Source organism: Vanellus vanellus (assembly GCF_965231255.1).
Source record: "Vanellus vanellus genome assembly, chromosome: 1".
Taxonomy (NCBI): domain Eukaryota; kingdom Metazoa; phylum Chordata; class Aves; order Charadriiformes; family Charadriidae; genus Vanellus; species Vanellus vanellus.
This window is the reverse complement of record NC_138905.1, coordinates 208,252,186-208,269,654: the sequence shown is the minus strand read 5'-3', so window position 1 is coordinate 208,269,654 and position 17,469 is coordinate 208,252,186. Positions and strand designations below refer to the sequence as shown.

The following is a 17,469-nucleotide window of genomic DNA, read 5'->3' as shown; positions in this document are numbered from 1 at the left end:
AGAACATGCAATGTTAGCATGAATATGGCAGAATTATTTTGTCAAGCTGATTTGCCTGACAGTAGTGACTTTATTGTTTTCATATTATTGAAATGAAAAATCTTAAAATTGTTCATAGATGCAGACAGATGAAAAGAAGTTATTATTTTGATTTTTTTTTCTATTTTCTGTTACTCATTTCAAAAATGCTGCAGTTACAATGTAGAGATACTACAAATTTAGTGTATGAGGGTATTAAAAGCATAGAGGCTGAAGTAGTCAGGCGCACATAAAATATCAAATGTGCTTATTCATTTGAAATAATTTTAATAAGGTAGATTTGCAGCTTGATCACAATGGAAGTCTGTCTAAGAATAGCTTTAAAATTATTCAGAGCAGAAAAATACAATTCCATTATAGGATTTAATTATACAAGTAATTTCTGTACTCAGCAGCACATCTGTTTCACAGAATATGTTTGATTAAATATGTTCCGTCCATCTCTTTACGTTAAACATAGTTTAAGCACATCTTTTTCACAGAATATGTTTGATTAAATATGTTCCGTCCAGCTCTTTACGTTAAACATAGTTTAAGCACTGCAGGTTAAATGCCAGCTGTAATTGCACTTTACAAGATTGTGTGTCTGTGCACTAGAATAGTTTTGCCACCCTGCCTATGGTCTTTAAGTACACAGAGCGATCTTATCATCTTTCTGGTAATGTATGTGAATAAACCAATTAAACTGGCTTGTATGGCATTAGTCAAAAAGATAAAAGCAAGGCCTTTTTGTTCATTTGTGCAATGCTGATGAAAGCAGTAGAGCTCATCTGTCCTCGTTAGCTGCAAAATCCATTTCATTCAGGTGAGTTTTATTTTCATCTCATGCCATTTGTTTTGTTCTGAGAAGGAAAAATGGGTAACTTCATGCCATATTGGCTCTTGTGGCGGAGCAGGATGAAACAGCATTATATACAACATTTTACTACCAGGTATGAGTTGTATAGTACATGTTGACAAGATATGACAGAACAATATTACAAAGATGCTGATAATATCAAATATTCCGAGACTGATGCCTCTATGCTGTGGCTACACAGTTAACTGTTTTCACTACATGACCTTTTCCTCTCGTCTCCACAAAACTCACTATGGTTTCTCTGATCACCACATGCAAATCACATTTTAATGCAAGATCAGTAAAGCCTTTTGGTAATTACTTGACGTCTGTCCAAACATAGCCTAACTCTGAAGTTAAAATCTCATAAAAATAAGATCTGGAGCCACATTTTTGGTGTTTGCAGCTTTTGATATTTGCTTACTTTGACAGAGGCTGGAATGGGAAATGATGAAACATGGAAGATAAAAAGATGGATGAACTATCTCAAACCTTTGAAAGACTTGGGTTGTGTTCAACTCAATTTTCAGTCAGCTGTTCAGGGAGTATCTTGTGTCATTCAGAGCAGTTCCCCTGCAACTACTGTTTATAGGGGTGTGGGGGTGAGGAGAACATGAGTTTCAAGGGAACTCAGTTCTGTCTCTATATACAGGATGCTTTAAACAATAATAATAAAGCCTGGTGAAGAGGAGATGAAGAAGGCTAATGTGATTTTGGGAAAGAAAATGTAAATGCACGGAGGTAATATGTGTGATCCCATGTTTTGGGCACTCTGAGGAGCCATTGGAAGAACACTGTGTAAAACATTCTAAAAAAGGAATTATCTGACATAATTTGATGAGCACATCTATATATTTACAAGCACATCTATATTCTTTAAAAAAAATTGCATAGACTGCTGGTAAAAATCCAAGCAAAAAAAAATAAAAATTAGGAACTGTCGTGTAATGAGTCTGCATAGAATGTTAAACCAATTTCTTTTTTTTTTTTTTTTTCCAAAAAAAAGCATTCTGATTAAATAATAAGGAAGGGCAAGGACAGAGTGGCAAAATATATTTTTTCCTTTTCTGCCACAGCTTAATCCTCTCCTACAGAGTGCTTTTACCAAGTCTGCCAGCCCAGTAAAGTAATTAGCTCCATTCAGCCACATCTGTTGTAAAAGTCTCAATACAAAAGTGACCTTCCCCTCTATGGAGAAGAAGAAATTCCACCTTACTAGCGGGTCTGCTATCACCTAGTGCGCCTCTTCCAATCTGTGTTGCCTTCCATACCTCCAAAAGCTGGTTGGCAGAAATACCTCACGTGAAATTTCTGTTTGTAACTGAACAGAAGGCTCGGTTTGTTCCGGTGAGACTCGTGACTGGGTATAGTTCTCACTGCAGTCAGACCTTGACTCTAGCTACTGGGATTCAGTGCAGTCTGAAAGCCCCAGGTGTTTCAGACTCATTCAAAAGGCTTAAGACCCTCACTTGGCAACATAATTGTAGAAAGAGTCTTTATGAGCTCCATCTCTTGGTTTGTTTTCACCTTTGAACAAATTATCCAACTCAAGGTCTTCATAATCACAGTCTATCTATGTTAGGTTTGCTCTCACTGGTGGGCAATCATTACTCTGAGCAGTCAGAAAATTTGATTCCACTTGGAAAGCATCTGTATATTGTAGCTCTTTTGAGCTGGGTTCTGAATGAGTGGCAAGTCTATAAGACAGACCAAAAAAGTAGGATAATCACATTTATTTACTGTCAAATAGTATCATTCTGAGTGTTACAATCATAAATATTTTAAAATTGATGAAATTACTCCTACAGAAACACACTTACTTAATAAAGATTCCAAAGTATTCACAATTCATTCTAATAACCAGATGTAAAGATCAAGACCTGCTGCAAAAGCCATATTTTAATTAAATGAAATAGATAGTAGTGGAGATCTACTATGCAGAAGATTAAAACTTCCAAAGAAAAAGGCATGGTCTGTGAAGGTTACTGATACAGGACGTTTAATGGCCACTATAAACATTTGAAAGGAACTACACATAAAATTCAAATCTCTTTCGTAGATCCTTATCTCTGTGAGTCGTTAATACATTCAAACAATCATAAGTTCATCAGCATTTTCACCTAAAAGTTGAGAGGAGGAGAAAATAAATCTATTGTTATACTTCTGTTTTGGAATAAGAATGCACCTGAGCACAACAGCAATGGGAGTTGGGTAGGTAGAGAAACACATTTAAGCTGCATATTTTCATTAGTCATCTCACAATAATTAAAATTGTTAACTGCCTTTACTAACCGGTTGTCTCTGGACTCTATTGTCTCGTAGGCTTATAGATGATGGTATTTCATTTATGGCAGCCTGTGGTAATGTGTACTCTGGTAATTGATTTGAACATTGAGGTTTTTAATCCATATGAATTTTGTAAAGAACTTTTGAATCTTCTAGTCCATAAGTAGTTTTGGTTTTATAGAAAAGGGAATTCTATTAGGATCTAAGTCAGAAAAAATAAGTTTATGCTTGGATTTTTAATAAAATATGTGGTTAGAATTTTGATTTAGATCCTAAATAGGAAGAATTGGGCCCTTGTGCAAGAGTACGATGATCAACAAACATTTTTGTGAAGCTTCTGAAATTTTCCAATTAGATTCTTCCTAATCTGTAATCAAACCCTCATATACTGTTTTAACATCAGCTTCCAAAGAAGATCCAGACTATTCAGGTCAGAAAGTGTAGCAGGACCTTGTTTCTAACTAAACATTTTTTAAACTTATGCATCAATATAAAAAAAGGCAACAAAGTCATATTTAATAATATTATTTTATGTAGACATTAAACTGTATGATACACAGTAGAATAGATTGGAATCTGCTGTCAGTTACATCAATATAAATCATGATTAATGCTAATAAAGTGAATGATTAAATTCTGGACAAGCATTTTGTATAAATTCTTTCAGTTCCTGTGTTCAAGCTTCTGTAAATTGCAGGTATTTTCTAATGGTTTCCTACTGCACAAATTTTTGTGAGCCATTAATCCATGACCTGTAAACTGTTTCATCACTTTCTTAAAGTCACCTGCCTTTCTTGTCTAGATTGACCTGTAGTAGTGACTACAGCTGATATTTAAACAGATACGCTTGAAGAGTCATAGGTTTTAAAAAGCATTATAAGGCTTTGTTCATCTGTTTTTGTTTTCTCCTACATCTAAAATATTCTTCTTGTTAAACTTATATTGAATTTTCACTCTAGCTCATTATTTTCATTACATATCCATTAATTATAGTTAAAATAAAATCATTCAAAAGCACTCTAGCAGTGCAAAGAGTTCTATTCAGTCCCTATTCTTTCTCTTCATTCAGGCCACCAAGAAACAAAAAAAATTGCACAATTTAATGAACAAATGAGTAACTAAGTGTCCTGGTTTGAGGTAAAACAGAACCAATTTTGTTCAGTAACTTCGCTTCTTAGCGGGGCCTCTTCTAACAACTGAAATTAACAGCATATTGTGCAGTCAGTGTTCACTCTCTCAGAGTGATAAGGCCAATGTTTATAGCTGATGCCCGGGCATGGTGTGCAGAGAGGCTCCTGCTTATACTCATTGCTATAACCCCCAAGGCCAACCAACTTTGGTATTTGCCACGTTGGAGGGTCGGAAGTGGAAAAGCATAGTGGGGTCCCACCTGCGGGAAGGAGCGGACAGGACAGGTGACCCAAAACTGACCAACAGAGTATTCCATCCCATCTGCCTCATGCTCAGTATAAAAGCTGAGGGATCAAAGGGTCAGCACTCTTCCTTCAGTGGCCGACGTCTGAGGAGGACTCTGTCTGCCTGTGATCCCAATCCTGAATCCAGATCCGGAATCCAGTTCCTGTCCGTCACTGAGTCCAGCCTGGGACTGCCCCAGTGCCAGCCGGTGACGTGATTGTCATCTCGGGAGCTTGATACAGTTTTGTATATATTTCATTATTTCTTTTTATTTTATTATTAATATTTCATTAAAGTAGTTTAGTTCCTTCTAAACTCATAAGTCTCTCTTTCCTCCTCTGCCTCTCTCTTTGTAGAGGGGTAGAGGGGAGCACCTGTCGGTCCTGTCTGGGGTCCCTCGGGTCCCCAGTGGTGGACTTGGCCTAAACCACGACACTAAGGAAGAAGGATTTTTATAGTGCCAATTTTGTGCTGCTTTCTTTTGCCTTTATTCCTTTTCCTTTTGAAGCTTCTCAAATATTAATGTTTATTTTATCGGTTTCTTGTATATCTCAATTTGTACACAGATTAATATTTAATTTAAAATAATCTAAAACCAATGATGTTTAAACATATATGTATGCATTAGTAATATAGTTCTGCATTTATTGACTGCTTCCTTTCCATATGGCACAGTTTAAACTTTCTCCTTTACATGACAGAGCAAACTTTGCAGAAAAAACATTAACAGTCTCTGAAGGTCACATTCACAATAGATCACCAGGAGCAGAACAACAGTACCAGTCTCTCTGTGACCATTGTATAATTGCTCATATTCATCCAGCTAGGTCCAAGGTTAACTTTGCCTGAGGACCTAAATATATTAAGCATTTCTGTGAGGAAAATAAATGGTAACAATACTCCACCTGCCACTTCACCACTTTTCCCATGGAACAATTAGTTTCCTGCATTCCATCTCTGTGTGAAGGAGTTCTGGAAATAAGGTGAAGAAAACTTTTGGCAAGTTAAGCAGCAGAGGGAATTTTAGATAGTTTGAATGCCATTTTCTGAATGATACGAAGGAAGCACAGAACAGCTGAAAGTGGAGGGGACCTCTGGATATCACCCGGTCCAACCCCCCTGATCAGAGCAGGGTCAGCTGCAGGTTGCTCAAGGTCATGTCCAGTCAGGTTTTGAGTATGTCCAAGGATAGAGACATCAGAGCCTATCTGGGTAATTTTTTTCCTATTCCAGTTAATCAGCCCTACAGCAGAAGAGAAAGATATTCTTATTTTTAAATGGAATTGAAGTTTAAGTGAAATTGCCTGTATTTCAGTTTGTGCCTATTACCTCTCGCCTTGTCAGTGGGCACCACTGAGAAAAGTCTGGCGCTCTCTGCTTACTCCCTCCCATCAGTGTGTGTATCAGTTGATCAGTGTGTCGATCAGCTGGAAGGGTCTCATCTGTAATAAATGTGGCCAAATAAATATGGCGATATAATGTATTAATATCAATGTTTCTTCCATGACACATGAGATTCTCCATTCAGTTCTGCCCCAAACCTGCTTGGCCACCAAATTCATAACCTGGAGATGTCATTTACTCATACAAAACCTGCCCACTGTGTATTGACATGTAGCAAAGTTACTGTCTGCTTCACACTTTCTTCATTTACTGTGTCCCACACCTGGGGTCACTGGGACTGATTTGCAGCCACAGAGAAGCCTGTTGAAGTTGTACATTAAACAACAAAGTACTGGATATTAATAGCAAGTGCTCTGACAGCCATTTGTTAAATATCACAAATAAAATTAGTGGATACTGAAAACAGGGAGGCATGAATATTTGTGAATCAGGAATTAAAAACACAGAGAAATATTGATAAGGAAATTCTCTCTTCATAGTCACATGGATATAAAATTTCAAGCCACCCATATATAGAATCATAGAATAGTTTGGGTTGTAAGGGACCTTAAAGATTGCCTAGTTCCAACCGTCCCCTGCCATGGGCAGGGACGCCCCCCACTAGACCAGGTTGCTCAAAGCCCCATCCAGCCTGGCCTTGAACACTTCCAGGCACAGGTCACCCACAACCTCCCTGTGCAACCTATGCCAGTGTCTCACCACCTTCATAGGAAAGAATTTCTTCCTAATATTTAATCTAAACGTATGCTCTTTCAGTTTAAAACATTACCTGTCATCCTGTCACTACACTCCCTAATAAAGTCTCTTGCCATCTTTCCTGTAGGGCCACTTTAGGTGCTGGAAGGTCTCCCCAGAGCCTTCTCTTCTCCAGGCTGACCAACCCCAACTCTCTCAGCCTGTCCCCATAGAAGAAGTGCCCTCTGATCATCTTGGTGGCCCTCCTGTGAACCCGCTCCAACAAGTCCATGCCTTTCCTATGTTGGGGGCTCCAGACCTGGACACAGTACTCCAGGTGGGGTCTCATGAGAGTGGAGTAGAGGGGTCAAATCACCTCCCTTGACCTGCTGGCCATGTTTCTTTTCATGCAGCTGAGGATGCAGTTGGCCTTTTGGGCTGCAAGCGCACATTGCCAGCTCATGTAGAGCTTCTCATCCGCAAACACCCCCAAGTCCTACTCCTCGGGGTTGCTCTCAATCCATTCTCCACCCAGCCTGTGTTTGTGCTTGGGATTGCCCCAACTCATGTGCAGGAACTTGCACTTGCCCTTGTTGAACTTCATGAGGTTTGCACAGGTCCACCTCACAGACCTGGCAAGGTCTCTCTGGATGGCATCCCTTCCCTCCAGCATGTCATCTCACACAGCTTGGTGTCGTCGGCAAACTTGCTGATGGTGCACTCAATCCCAACATCCATGTCGCTAACAAAGATATTAAATAGTACCGTTCCCAGTACTGGCTCCTGAGGAAACCACCCGTCACTGGTCAGCACTTAGACATCGCCATTGACAGTAACTCCTTGAGTGCTACAGTCCAGCCAGTTCCTTATCCACTGAGTGGTCCATCGGTCAAATCCATGTCTCTGCAATTTAGAGATAAGGATGTCATGTGAGACAGTGTCAAATGTTTTACAGAAGTCCAAGTAGATGATATTAGTTGCATTGACCTATGAAGAACATGAAAATACTACAGTTCCCATTAAGTGAGAATCATCATCTATAGGTACTAAATGAAGAATAAATTCACTGGAGGGGACAAAGTGTTCAAACTGTGTGTAACATAATACATGAGTGAATTGAGGCTGCTGAAATCTTGCCTTTACTTAAGTTTGCATCATTTTCTGTTCTTTCAGTTATGTTTCTCTAACATTCAGCAGCTGGGAAAGAAGTCCCAGAAAAGAAAGAGATCTCATATGGGGACATTAAATTCCAAATACTAATATAGGATTGCTATAGTGTTGCTACACAGAGACACAGGGAAGCCTGAGACTGTTGCCTTTTACCTACCTTCAGGTTAATGCTGAAATCTTTGAACTACAGAAGCAGCTGTCCTGTATGCCTAGATATTTCATCTGTCATACTTTGCTATGCAATTAGTAGAAACACATAGAGCACTTAAATCTAAAAATATTAACATTCAAAAACTTAGAAATGGACATGTTTTTATATTCCTCTGATCTCTCAGACTCCTTCATTTTCAGTTTTGACAGGTTCTTATTACAGTTTTACTCTTCACTCTACTGTATTAAAGGATCTGTCAGTGTTTCCTTTGTAAGTCCCTTTTTTAATGGCTTTATAGTTCAATTGCTATGAAAAAATCAAAGGAGAAAACTAAAAAAGGATGTTTCAGAGCAGAAGGAAAAAAAAAAAATCTGAGCTTGCAGATGAAATTTCTATTCAATTTTATAAAGTGTTTTGGCTAGTACAGATTTTGTTATGTTTTTAAATATGAAGAGGTATTTGGGTGTAACAAAGGTATATATTATATGCTTTCTTCATAATCATGGTGGTAGCTCTCCAAATGAATTTCAATTGCATCTAACTGTGGTATATAACATTTGTTTAAACTGAAAACTGTGCACTGGGAAGGCAAAAGAAAGCATATATGTAAAATGCATGGAAAATTACTTTGAACTGTAATTTTCAGCTTGTTTATTGGTCCCTAAGCTGCACCAGGCTCAACTGGTATCTCGTACAAGTTTTCTGCATCTGTGTGATCAGCCATATAGAGAGCACAGTAGCTCAGTCTACTACCCTTCCACTTTTTGGTGAAAACACCACATATTTTTTTTCCTGATAATAAAGAAAGATCTTCAGAATTAATCCAACTATAGGAATAGATTATTAAGCAGTTGGAAGATTTTACTTTGTGTCCCGAGTTAAATGGCCAAAGAAAATGGCCACTCACAAGTTTCAACTAGTTTAACAAATAGCATTTCCCACAGGCTACCAAATGAACTCTGTCATTATCTTCAAGGAAACTGTTATCTACAAGATCCTAAATTACTTATCTGAACTGAAACATCCCGGTCTTTCTTCCCAGGAATTGTATTCAGGACAACACTTTCTATTATTTCTCCGTAATACAGTACTTCATACACTGCTATGCAGCTATTTAGGCACTCGCTGACTCTTTTTAGGGAAATAATGCTTGATTCTAATACAGAAGTGCATGTTTAAGTAACGGTGTATTGAAGTACACATTATTTTAGAATAACAACCTCTTCTTCGCTCATTGGTCTATGCTTGAAGAAGTGTTCTGCCTATTTTCAATTCAAATAGGATTTAATTGTATAAAAACAGTTGTGCGGTTCCCTACAATACCCCCCTGGTTTCCAGCCGCTTTGTCAGCAAAGGGCAAGTCTCCCATAATTACTCTGTAGTATCCATCAAACACATGTGGGTGCTTTGGACCTCTTCAGGCACCTACAGACCAGACACCAATACTTAAGGAGCTGAGTCCCCCCCCCCCCGTATGACATTGCTTTTTGTTTTTTTTCCATACAATTTCATTTCTTGATTTTTTTTTAGTTACTGAAATGTAAGTATCCCGTATATATATCCCACAGCCCTACTGAAAAGAAAACGCTGAGAAGCTCAACCTCTTTAAGTTGCTAACAACCACGAGATGTTTGATCTGCTGTATATCCCTTGAACATCTGCTTACACGACTCAACTAATTATCAGTTGAGCAAACAGTTCATGAATTCTGATTCTAAATACAATTCATTTCTCTGCTGTTGTTATAAAGGGCTGCCTGTTTGTGCACCGCACAGGCACACTATGACAAGTCATCGGATGCCTAAAGGTTTTTCTTTGCTAAAGGCTCTTCAGACTGTGACTTTCAGCATAATTTGTCCTTAATAGTAACTTCATCTAAAATTCTTGGGAATTTAAACGCTTAACTTCATGCCACCAGCTGATCCCCAGATTCCCAAGTGGCACTTTAATGATCAAAAAGTAGCGATGAGAGAAATTCTGAGGACATTAAGAAAAAGAAACTTCATGACAGAAAGTCTTATCTTCCTGAGAGAGTTCCACAAGTCACTTCTTTTCAATTTTTACATAAATCATGGTCTAATTTAGCTGTGGCAGGCTCATAATGGGAATTAGAGATCTGGTTGCAAAGTAGAAAAGGGAAACAATGATAACCTTGACTAAATAGTAAAAACAAATGGCAAGATCATCCCTTCACAAAAAAGGTTCTTTGTTCAAAAGCAGCACTGTTTTACTAATTGATCGTATTACACAACATGAGTTTTGACAACACAGCGATTTTGGCCATGCTCCTAAACAACTCTTACTCTTTACTCATGTTCTCTTACAGAGAACATAGCAAAGAAACAGTGAATGTACTTCATGCCTGAAATGTTTCCTGCTTTGTGGACCTTAGGCAAGAGATTCACTTTTCTGTACCTGTGGGTGCAGTCAGGTCTGGTTTCAGTGACAAAGTTAAACTGTTGAAATTTCCTTCCCTCATCTCAGGTCTCTCACTTTGCTATGGACAGATTTAGTGATCTGATTCAGGTGAAAAATAGCCCCTTTATTCCACCTGGGCTATTTTTTTGCTAGATCATTTCCCTTGTCAGTTGGTCACACAGATGCAGACATGCATGTGCCAGAGCAGCCCAGGAAGGTTTGGAAGGATGGCCATGGACCAACATGGGTGCTCATAGGAGGGGAGTGTCTGGTACAGCACACAAAGCCAGTCTCACATTTTCCTGCCTATATATGCTATACACCAGTCAGGGCAGATTAATTACCTACAATAGTAAATTAAAAGCTGCCTTGTAATATTGCTGGAATTGCACTGGGATGCAGTCAGCTGCGCTATTAAGCAGTTAGTCCTTGGCTCGATTTTAGCCTGCGTCAAGTAGTTGTCACCAGGTAGTCATCTTAGGAGTCTGTGCATGCCAAAAGCCATTCCTGTTAGGCTGTCTGCACGCTGCCACCATGTTTTAAAGGTTAACAGCATTTAATAGGATGGAAAGAGTTCTGTGATAGCTGGATTCAATATATGGAAAGAGTACGTCTATTGATTTTCTTGATAGAGAAATAATCGCTGTTTAAGTTGTGCAGCACATGAGTCTTACCTCAGCCAGAATCTCTGGGCATTGTCACTGAATTAGTCACACTGAAATAGTGACAAGATAAACGATAGTTACTGTTGCTCGGTGACAGGTTACCATATAGCAATAAAATGTTTAAAGGCTCTAGGCACCAATTCTATTTTTAAATTAGGAAGAAACAGAATGTTAAAGAAGAAATTCCTAAGGCGTTTTGGGAAATTTGCGAAATGAACCCAGATTGCTTGAATTGAGAAATATACTTCAAGTGTATCTTTTAATTTATAGCACCATAAAGGGCTAAACTACATTTTAAGCGATGCTTAACGTTTTGCTAGATCCAGTAATCAACATCCATGATCTGTGTGGACACTACAAAAATCTACACATGGGCTGCTAAAATTAATTTTAAACTAGAAAACCACCTTCCTAGGGAATATTCTTCCTTACCTCTCATAAATCTAAACTAGTTAGGATGGCTTTTCAACAGATTGTGGACTATTGCATGAAGATTTAGTGATCTTTGTAGCTATGTTCTGAAATTTATTATTAAATTTGAAAATTTAAAGGGAATTTGTGATGCATTTGGCATCTTCTCTGACATTATATTCTGAGATTCTCCAGTCTTGAAAATCCATGGACTGCCGCTATTTATATGCTAATTGCCCCTAGAGAAGTTTATACATATTTTTAAAAAGTTAGGTATACTTTGCAGAAAATTAAATTGTATGCAAAAATTTAAACAAGTGATTTGATATCTAGAAAAATAATATAGTGGAAACTGGCTTTCTAATGGGATTAGTAATAAAAAAGAATGACATTAGTCTAGAAAACAACAAGTTACAATTCATCCACATAGTCATGATAAAAACAATAATTACTTTCTCAAGATCTGATTTTCAGGCTTCTGCCTAAATCTATGAACAGATTTTAATACATAAACGACCATAAACTTACTATCCAATCAGCAGTCTCAACAGCATTTTTCTAAGCAGTATATGGCAATGAAGCTACATTTTATCCAGCAAAAAAGGACATTTCAGGTCAGAACAAGGAATATCTGTCACGTTTGCATATTCGCATATTTTCAAGTACTGTAAAACATTAGTCTTTGCTGTTCTCGAGGTTCAGATTTGTTCCACTGTGAAAAAAATAGACATGTTTCCTCATGAAAACTTTATACCAATTTATCTATAAGGAACGCCAAGGTATTCCTTTATTTAAATAATGTGGCAATTAGTATCAGAAATCAGTACGGTATTGGTTATGAGTTGCATTCCTTGTCTTTAACATTGTCAATGTAATGTTCTCATTTGGGCAAGGGGTTAAGTTAAAAGAACTTTAAATCAAATGTTTCTTCTTAATAAGTGATAGAGAGGAGGCAAGAATTTAAAAATATTTATGAAAACAACAACATGAATGATCCATAGCTGCTTGTAAATTGTAAACCCATTTACGATGGTGAAAGAAACTATTTCTAATATGATCTAGTTGTGTATAACACCAATTTTGCTATGGCAAATTACTAGCATCGGTGAAAATTAGAGTACTCTGGTATTAGTGACTTCCTTGGAAGTAGATTTTCTACATGTCTATCTGAGATTCCTGTATTTCTCATTTTCTTTTTGGTGGCTGCATACAGCTACTGTCCCTACAGCAAATAATTGAAAAGAAGGTCATAGGGAAAAGAATCATAAGTCTAATGCACACAAGAATGACAAAAATGTACTGAGACTTCTGTTTAGTAGACTACGCTTGAAAAAAGAGAAAACTTTCTAGTAAGAGAAAACAATGGAGGTGTTTGATATTTGGGAAGACTTTTAATGAGCATTCCTCAACCTTGCCCTACCTTTTTGCTTTCCTCTTGCTAAATCTTTTTTAAAAATTATTTCTGTAGTTTCTGTTTTGAAACTTTAGCAGGTAATAGCTTCCAAGTTAATTAAGATGCCGTTTTTATCAGCTTATTAAAAAATATTCAGTAAAACAAACACCAACATTAATATCTGCAGCACTTCTCTGGGCCTAATGTAATACTATGCTTTTTTTTCTTCCCGCGCCACCATAGCCTGGTGTCTCTGTACACAGTCACTGATATGCTTTTTGTATTATGCTCATTGGCTATTATCTCTTTACCTGTGTTCACAGCAGACATAATCAGCCTAAAGCTGGGAAATGTATAATTTAAATTTTACCACAGTGTCGTTAAATTAACTGTGTTAAAGCCATTGAAACATCCTTAAAGGATTAAAAATTTACAGTTTCTAGTTAAAAACTCAGGAAAAGCTATGAGAAAAGTATGTTATATTCATATGTGTTACTTAAGATCACAATGCAGAAAATCCCCTCATTATATAGTCTAATATTGTTGGAAAGTGGTGGTATGGTAAAGTAACAACATAATAAGGTGATATGATATGATAGAGGTATGATTATGTAGGAATTGGAAAATGCACCTTCTGAAGCTGCTGTTTGGTGTAGCTTCCATAAACCTTTCAACAAAGTTTCACAAAGTTCTCAAACCACAGAGCAGAAAGACCTTTCACTTCCCCTTTTTTTGCTATTTTTGTAGGAATGACCTCTTTCAACATTATCGGATCTGTGCATTATTGATTCTTTGGCAAGAACAACTACCACTATTCAAAGAAATCTCTCTTAGACTTTTGACTTTTTAGTGACTGTTTATTAGTCTCGTGTTTTTACAATTTCATATCATCTTCCCCTTCCTCTTAAAAATTTTCTTTAGTGTTCAATATGTACAGCAGCTACATAACCCCAAGAACATCCTTGGGTATAGTTCCTTTGTCACTACTGGGCCAAGTGACACATACTTACTGATAACATATATTTGCTTTTTAAAGAAACCCTTTCACCCACTGAAAATTAATTCTTCACATTTTTGAGATTAGAACTGAAAAGGGTTTCTGCATCTTGGCTGGAACATTATCATAATCCAAAAAATAATTAGACTTTCCTCAAAATCTAGTAAAAATCAAAAGACAGCTCTCCCTTCACCAAAAAATGCAAAAATAGATTCCAGACTACAAAAAAGCTAAACAAATCTACAATTAATCTCAGGCTATCTTGATCATTCCTCATGTCTCTATCCACAGAAATGAACATCCACACATTTCTTTGACTTATCAACAGCTTCTATTTTTCTGATACATTAATACGCAATGTTGAAACACCTTTACTTTTCTACTCTTGTTTTATCAGCAATTTCTTTAAGTTTCCTTTCTACATCTCTGGTACCTCTTTGTTGTGAATGGATCCTTATATCCTTTACTAACAATGCCAAATCCAAGTCTTTCATAATCATCATTTCAAAGCAAAATGTGTATCCATGAGGAGCTAGTTAGTAAAGACTTATTATAAACAAAATATCGCTTTTTTTTTAATTGATCTTTTCTTTAGTTTCCTTTTCTTTCATCTCTTTTGTATCACTCTGTTACATTGCACTGCTCCTGGAAAGTATAACTGTTATAGAATAACTGAGATTGGATCAGATTTCTAGAAACCACTTACTCCAATACTCTGCAGGACTAAGTGCATCAGGTTTCTGTATGTGAACGCCCTTGTACTTGGTGACCTAGATACAATCCCAAAAGTGCCAAATAGAGGGGAAAAATTGCCTCTCAACCTGCTAGCTGCATTTTTACTAATACAGGTCAGAAGGTGGTTGACCTTTACTGACTCATATTCAGCTTGGTGTCAACCTGGACCCCACATCCTTTTCTGCAGACCTGCTTTTATCTATCATGCTACATTTGTATCTGTGCACAGAGGGATTCTTTACAGATTTAGAACTTTACTAAAGATCCTGACTTTTGTCTCAGACCATTTCTCCACCTGTTGAGGTCCATCTGAACAGCAACCCTGCTCTACAGCACATCTATCACCCTCTCAATTTGGTATCATCCATGAACCTGCTGAGTGCACTCCTTGCCATTGTACAGGCCATTTATAAGACCGGTAAACAGCTGTAGCCCCTCAATAACTCTGTGAGGGATGCCAACTAGTAACCAGCCACCAGCTGAATTTTATATCACTGATTATAGACTTTTGAAACAGGCGGCGCAACCAATTCGTTGGTCAAACACACCAAAAGAAGACCTTAGTGAAGATCACCCACCTTCTCTTCTTTACGCAAATGCTTGGTCACGGGTCATCTGGCTTTGATGCCTTCTCTGATGAGCCTTCCTCCTCCTCAACTGCTCCTAGGGCACTATGCCTGTCCTGAAGCTGCAGATCTACAGGTGTAAATGATCTACAGCTCAAGATCTAGGAAGACTGCTATTGTTTTTCCAGTGTCCCCCATCTTGAGAGTTTCCATCTATGATTCCTTTAAGTGCAGTCTCTAGCTGGCTCTCATTTCTTGTTTCACATAGCTTGGGTTTTTCTCACTTCAGGGTCTCTGAGAAGACCCTGTCACTCTCCTGTCTGTCCTCCCTGATGTCTCACAGTCTGCACACACTGCTGCACCGACGACTGCCAGGTCTCTGTTAGTGGCACTCCAGCCTGGCAGTTACACGGCTGCCCCTCAAGCACCAGCTGAAGAGGTGCGCGGGTCACTTCTTGACAGCAGGAACCTGAAGACAGAAAGCACACACTGCCCCTAACCAGAAAAAAAAAAAAAAAACAAAAAAAAAACAACAGAAGCCTTCTGCTAGCTGATAGAAGAAAATGTCTCCAGAAGACAACCATCTCCAGCAATGGCGAGACAACAGAAGAGGCCAGAAAGAGCTCTCAAAAGAAGATGGAACCTGTAGCAATAACAGCTAGCTCCTGCTTGCTGTACTTCAGGAGCTGTGTTTGTTCTATAGCTGATTTTTTCATTATTTGTTTTTTTTTTTTTTTTAATCTGGGATGGGAATATACCCTCAACTTACTTTTTTCTCAGTACTTTCCCAATCACTTCATTTCATGTCCACCTCATATTTCTATAGAAAATATAAGTTAAAAAAACCCCACACCTTTTATAATTACCCCGTGTTATAAATCCAGGCTAAACTAAGACTTTGTGATTCTTTCATCAGGGAAGAGAGGAAAGAAATACCTTTACTGTAAAGCGAGCAATAGCTCAGTGCTGGAGAATCTTTACCACCTCTGGTAAATGTTTGACCTGAAGCATGAATCTGCATCAGGCAGTATATGGACTTGGACTGAGGTTTGTGCAGAGCAGTGGCTGTAGGAGACGAAGATTCAAAACCCTGCACTGCAACAGCAGTGACATGCATCTCTTCATATATGGGTTAATAATCAGTGACTCACTTGTGGCTGAGTTGTGGGTTCAGTTGTTCTTCCCTATCCCAGAATTTTCCTTTCTGCACACAGTTTACCTTTTGATGAATTGCACCTTTGGATTTTAAAAGCATTGAACTGAAGAAAACAGGGCATTTCTTTGAAGGACTTTATTTTCTCTGCAGCACAAACCCTAACGTGGTTGTTTTAACAATCTAAATAATAAACATAATATAGATGTTAAAAATCTTCTTTTAGAATCTGTAATGGATAACTCTAATTTCCTTTACAAATGGGAGACAGTCTACGTTCTCAGAGAAAAGTAAAACAAGGTGCCGAAGCCATGTGTTCGTAAGCTGCTAAAGGGTTTTGAAAATAGAGTGCTATTTAATCTTTTGCAACTCAGAAAATGAAATCGCTCGTACTGTAAGCAAACTTTCAAATAAATAAAGCTAAAAAGTTATTAACATTAATGTACCTTTAATTTACCTTAGACTTTAAGTGGTTTCAGCAGAAATTATGCTAAACAGTTCAGACTTTACAACTGACATCTCTGTAGCTGCAGACGAACCTTTCTCAGCCTATCTCCTCGTTCCAGCATTTCTCCTCATTCTGATTTCATGCGTCAGTAAGCTCTGAACAATCCGTGTCTCAGAGCACACTATTCACTAATTTTGCTCTGACAACCTTGTAATAGAAATTATAATACTTATTGCATTTTAGCTAGGTAAAAACAGGGGAAGTAGAAGACCTTCCGTGTTTACATTGCCTGGGTTATATGAGAACAGAGATGCTGTTTTTCACTGTGAGCTTTTGGGTTTAATGGCAATTAGCCATAAACGACACCATATACTTCATCTCTGTACTGAATATCCCTCACATGAAAAACAGTATTTATGGGGACTTAAAATTCCTAGTACTTCAAGAGCTAAGTACTGCATTCAGAAAGGTATATCAGTTGAAGCTTTTATCACCATATTCCTCTTACTGTGATTCATTTTGTCTTGCATCAGTTTTTCAACACTTCCTCACTTTCACATTCAAGGCACACAGTATTATTGTAGTTGTGGTGTTGTGTTTTGTTTGGGGTTTTCATTCTGTGCCCCATTTCAGGATCAAGGCCAATACAGTGGTTCTTTGTTGTCCACTGAATACCCACTCAGGGATATCGCACGTCCTCTTTG

General features: G+C 37.8%; 1 protein-coding gene across 2 annotated transcripts in view; it reads left to right on the top strand.

Moving 5' to 3' along the window:
- Positions 1-17,469, top strand: part of CNTN5 (contactin 5) — a gene marked incomplete at both ends in the record, with an annotated part of 391,394 nt that overhangs the window by 258,982 nt on the left and 114,943 nt on the right. The window lies entirely within an intron of this gene.